This window comes from Dipodomys merriami, unplaced genomic scaffold (assembly GCF_024711535.1).
Source record: "Dipodomys merriami isolate MVZ:Mamm:240054 unplaced genomic scaffold, mDipMer1.0.p SCAF_1, whole genome shotgun sequence".
NCBI classification, from domain to species: domain Eukaryota; kingdom Metazoa; phylum Chordata; class Mammalia; order Rodentia; family Heteromyidae; genus Dipodomys; species Dipodomys merriami.
In genome coordinates this window covers 125870127-125875688 of record NW_027202270.1, presented here as the reverse complement: position 1 = coordinate 125875688, position 5562 = coordinate 125870127, and the positions used below count along the sequence as shown (strand labels likewise).

The 5562-nt window shown below is 43.9% G+C and overlaps 1 long non-coding RNA gene across 1 annotated transcript; it reads right to left on the bottom strand.

The window, feature by feature from the left end:
* Positions 1-1010: 1010 nt before the first annotated feature.
* Positions 1011-5238, bottom strand: LOC138805318 (uncharacterized). Its single transcript, XR_011365493.1, has 3 exons — positions 5033-5238; positions 1570-1702; positions 1011-1411 (listed from the first exon to the last, which is right to left on the bottom strand). It is a non-coding gene; the product is annotated as an uncharacterized lncRNA (long non-coding RNA).
* Positions 5239-5562: the final 324 nt, after the last annotated feature.

Genomic DNA, 5562 nt, shown 5'->3' with positions numbered 1-5562 from the left:
TTGTAAAATAGTTATTGTAAGTCTTGATTCTTCCGTAAGCATTTTCATTTGTGTTTGTGTGTGTGCGTGTGTGTCTGTGCATGCACATCCAGGTACCCCAGTCCTAGGGCTTGAACTCAAGGCATGAGCACCATCCCTGAACATTTTTGCACAAGGCTAATGTTCTACCACTCAGCCACAGCTCCACTTTTGGCTTTTTAGGTAGTTAATTGGAGATAATACGCTCACAGACTTTCCTGCCCAGAATGGCTGCAAACTGCAATCCTTAGATCTCAATCTCCTGAGTAGCTAGGATTATAGGCATGAGCCATCAACACTTTACATTTTCACTTTTTCTTCTTTAAGACTGTCTTTACAATCTTTTTTTAGCTTTTTTAGAAAAAGCTTATTAATTTCTTACTAGCTTGATAATTTCTTAATATCTTATTCATTTCTACAAAATAAAATCTTCCAGGATTTCTGAAAGATTGCATGAACTCTAAAGGATTGCAATGATTTGCGAACAGTTGACATCTTCTCAGTCTTCTAGTCCATAAACATCATCTACCTACTAGATTTAGAATATAATTTCTTTTCAATGATATGTCATTTTCAATCAAGAATTTCTGCACATATTCTATTAGATTTATTCCAGGATATATAGTAGTTGGCCATTGTAATTGCCAAACACTAAAGATAATTAGTTAAATGAGATAATGTCTGCGGAAAGTAATTTATAAAATTTCAAACTACACAAATTTGAGATCTTCATTCTCACCAACAGACTTAAACACACCATTGTTGAAAGCCAATAAAATATTTTTGTTGTTGGTGGTGTTGGTTGTGGGGCCTGGACTCTGGGCCTGGGTGCTGTCCTGCAGCTCTTCAGCTCAAGGCTAGTGCTCTGCCACTTGAGCCACAGCGCCACTTCCGACTTTTTCTGCTTATGTGGTGCTGAGGAATCGAACCCAGGGCTGCATGCATGCAAGGCAAGCACTCTACCACTGAGCCACCTTCCCAGCCCTCCAATATTCTTAAATCACCCTTCCCAGTAACTACTGAGGCCACACAGCCAGAAAAGAGACTTCAGAGACCAAGAAGAGAATTAATTACTGGCCTGAAATGAACTCTTGAGCATTCTCAATTGGAGGCTGATTTTCACACAACAGCCACTAGGGGGCCCTTGGTGGTGGAGCGGGGGAGGAATTTCATCATTCAAAACCCAGAAGCTCCAAGATTGCATTCAGTCCATGAACTACTGAAACTGCCACTGAAAATTGAGGTATCTTCACAGGAATCATCAGCTACAGAACAGACTCGGATGGGCTGCTTCCTTGGGAAGGTCCTTGATGAGGAGACACTGGCTTTCAGCTGCCTCTGGGTCTGAACTGGAAACTCCCAACCCTCTCCTCTCCTTCCTTGTTCCATCAGTCTGGAGAAGAAAAAAGACAACAATGAAACCTCTGGGTCAATAATATTACTTAGACAACACCAAAAGAGAGGAGAGAGAGAGAGAGAGACAGACAGACAGACAGACAGACTGTTGTTATCTGCCCCTACATCATTCCATTCTAGTCCCTTGCATCTCACCTGGATCAGTGTAGCAGTGACTCTGGAGGTGGCCAGTATCTGTGTTTGTTAAGTCTTCCTAATGACTTAGGGGCTGCCTGAGGATTATCTGATTCCATAGGAGTATATATTCATGGTTGTCTATTTTATTACCCTGTAAGGATATGCAGTTTATTCTCGACCATAGATATCCATGCTAGTTCACTTTCTGGCAATATAATAAGACACACCTTAATATCAACTTGTAAAAAGAAAAAGGTTATTTTGGCTCCCAGGCTGCAGTTGATTAATTGGCCTTGTTGCTTTTGGACCTTATGGTGTGAGCAAATCTGCTCACCGCATGACCAGGAAGCAAGTGAGAAAGGAGGGGGCTAGAAGTTCTATAATCCCCTTCAGAGGCATTTTCCCAATGATTGAAGGACCTCCCACTAGGCCCTACCTCTACCTTTTAGTTTGAGAGACACTCCCCACCACCACCCCCTTAGGGAATGATGGTAGAGGTGACATTGATTAAGATGCCTTGTATTATAATCCTAGCTACTCAGGAGGCTGAGATCTGAGGATCACAAATCAAAGCCAGTCCAGGCAAGAAAGTCCATGAGACTCTTAGCTCCAATTAACCATCAGAAAACTGAAAGTGGCTCTGTGGCTCAAGTGGTAGTATGCTTACTTCGAGCTGAAGAACTCAGGGACAGCGCCCAGGCCCAGAGTTCAAGACCCACGACTGACAACAAAACAAAACAAACAAAAATAAACAACCCCCCAAAAAAACATTGTACTTATAAACTGACATGCTGATTATAAAATTTTTGTGTGTGTTGGTCGTGGGGCTTGAACTCTGGGCCTGGGCTCTGTCCCTGCCCCCTTCAGCTCAAGGCAAGCACTCTACCACTTGAGCCACAGTGCCACTTGCAGTTTCCTGGTGCTTTATTGGAGGCAAGAGTCTCACGGATTTTCCTGCCTGGGCTGGCTTTGAACCATGATTCTCAGATCTCAGCCTCCTAAGTAGCTAGGATTACAGGCGTGAGCCACTGACACCCAGCTATAAAACCTTTTGAACAATGACTTAAAGATATTTTTTAATTAAAATAAAAAAAACTTCAAAAGGGTGATATTGTCCAAAAAGAAATGTACTCTTTACCTGACTTATGTAATTGTAATCCCTCAATAGATAACCTTTATAATGACAATAAAAAGTAAAATACAATGTTTATTGAAAAAAAAGACCCTCTCTTAAAGTGAAGGGCCTCCAAACATCATTCAAGGTCCAAAATAGCCACATACAAATTAACTTTGTCCAGTAGACATACATGTATTTCGGGAAAGATAATCTCATTCCAATTCATAAGCAATCAACAAGTTTTATGACCATTGCAAATTTATTTTAGCATTGCTAATTATATGTATCCTTAAATTTTCCCCTTAATGAATTTTAACCACTGTCTCGTTCTCTCACTAAGGAGTCAAGTAAATAAAAATTTTAAAACAAATTCATTTTATATTTGTATGAAAGCTATAGTTGTTACATTTTGAAAAGCATATTTTAACATAATGATTCTCAAAATGAAGTCCTAGCTGGTGCCAGTGGCTCACACCTGTAATCCTAGCTACTCAGGAGGCTGAGATCTGAGGATCCCAGTTCAAAGCCAGACAGGGCAGGAAAGTCCATGAGTCTCTTATCTCCAATTAACCACCAAAAAACCAGAAGTGGAGCTGTGGCTCAAAATGGCAGAATAATAGCTTTGAGCAAAAGAGCTCAGGGACAGTGTCCTGGCCCTGAGTTCAGGCCCCATGACCACCACACCTCCCCCCTTCATCCCCCCTCACCGCCCCCCCCCCCCCCCCCCCCCGCCAAAAAAAATCCACACCAAAGTCCTAGACCTGCCATAGGATGGGCCTGGAACTTGACAGAAATGATGGAGCTCAGAGCTGACCCAATCCTACTGAATGGGAAGTTCTGGGACAGGACCAGCCATCCATGCTGTAAGCAGCCTCCAGTTTCTTCTGATGCTTACTCAAGTTGGTGCAGCCATGCTTCAGCACATTCGCCAAGCACCCCTGAGGCACCGCTTTCCCACTGACTCAGCTGAAGCGCTGCCACCTGACAGCTGTGGAACTTCTGACACAGCCCCTGTGGCAGGCGAGAACAGGCCAGCCACCCTGGTATTTCATCTCCAGACACCAGCCCAGTGGTCCTGTCATTCACTCCTTGTGTCTCTTCCCACCAGTCAAAGAATAAACAAGGGTCCTTTGTGAGCCCAACAAAAGAGGACTGTCAAGATTGTTTTGAAGGGGTCACCTGGGGCTTGTTTGTACCTGTTGCTTTGACCCTGGAAATGTTAAACTACCGCCACCTCAAGCTTCACAGTTAATTTTTCCAAAGGGGCCAAGTCCCCAGAGAGAAGATCTGAGGACAGAGAAACATGATCGCAGCCCAGTCCCAAGCACTGTGCTTATTCTCTGCCTCCTGCAATAATAGAGTGTTATTTCACTGAGGGCAGATGCACAATCACAAACCCATTCTGTGCCAGGCGGGGCACATATGCCACCCATTTGTCTTGCAGCCCAACTGGGCATGCTGCCCTGCTAACAGGAAGCCCTTCCTAACTGCAGAACACCACACAAGCCAGACAATCACTCTGTACCAGGAGAAAAGCTTCCATAAACACTGCCTTCCCTACCCCCACTGCCTACCATCCACCCACCCCTTCCAAGCCTGCTGGGGCTGGCAGCTGTGGATAGCACAAGGGTACAGAAGGGCCAGGGGCAGCACACCAAGGGACAGGCATCTGGGGAAGCACTAGAGCATAGTGATCAAGAAAGAGGGTTCCAAATGCAGGCCAGGATGCTATAAAGGCACTTGCACACCCGTGTTCATTGCTGCACCATAGTCAAGTTATGGAAACAGCCCAGATGAGTGGTTCCAAAATAACATGGCACCTATAGACAATGGAATTTTACACAATATAATATTGTTATTTAAAGGGAAATAGATAGACTAAAACAAGTCGGTTTAAGGTAAGCCAAGCTCAGAGAGACAAACAGAGCATGTTTTCTCCCATGTGCAGTAGCTAGACCTAAAACACACAGGGACACAGATACATTCTAAAGGACTCTAGGCATTCACACACAGTGAAACCAAAGGAGGATACTCTTAGGGGAGGAACACAAAGGCTCAATGCCTATGTGCATCTAATCCTATGACATAATATGTATCACAATAAATTCCAGGAAATGGGAACATGAGGCTTTTTTATTGTTGTTTTTGTTTTCTTTTCTTTCTGTCTTGTTTGTTCATTTATCTATCTTTGGGAGGGTGAGGGGGCAAAGAAATGGAGGGGCAAAGGGTGAACAAATGTAGCAGTGGTACTCACTAGACACTACATTCAAAATGAACTATACAACTTGTGGGTGGAGATGGGAGGGAAAAACTGGGAGAGAGCAAGGGAAGGGGCAACAATACAAAAAGAAAATGTACTCATACCTTGATTTATGTAACTGAAATCCCTCTGTACATCACCTTTATAATAACAAATTTTAAAAAAAAAAAAGAAAGAGAGAGGACTCAGCAAGGTCTGGGTTCAAATTTTACATTGCCTCATTTAGCCAGGCTGGGAATTTGAGTGTGTTGCTTCCTTCTCTTAACTCCTATTGTCTCCAGTAGAATGGGTGATCAGGGTACCTTCCTCCAGGGGGCTGTAAAAAGTAAAGACCACACAATTATAAGGTCAGCATCACATGCAGAGCCACTCCCCAGAACCCCAAGTTCTGGGCACCTGTCTATAGATGTTGATGGCTGTTCATGATGAAATAAGTCCCCTAAAAATACCCTTAGCAGGGACAGGAACATTAGCTGCAGTCAAGCTAATAGAGGCTGGGGTGGGGGTGGGGGGGCGGGGAGGAGGAATTAGGTATGGAGGAATCTTTCCATCAGCGAAAAGCCCAGTCAGCAGCCCAGTGCCACCTGCAGTCCAAACCCTCGGGTTGAAGAGCATCTTCCTACATATCATCCCA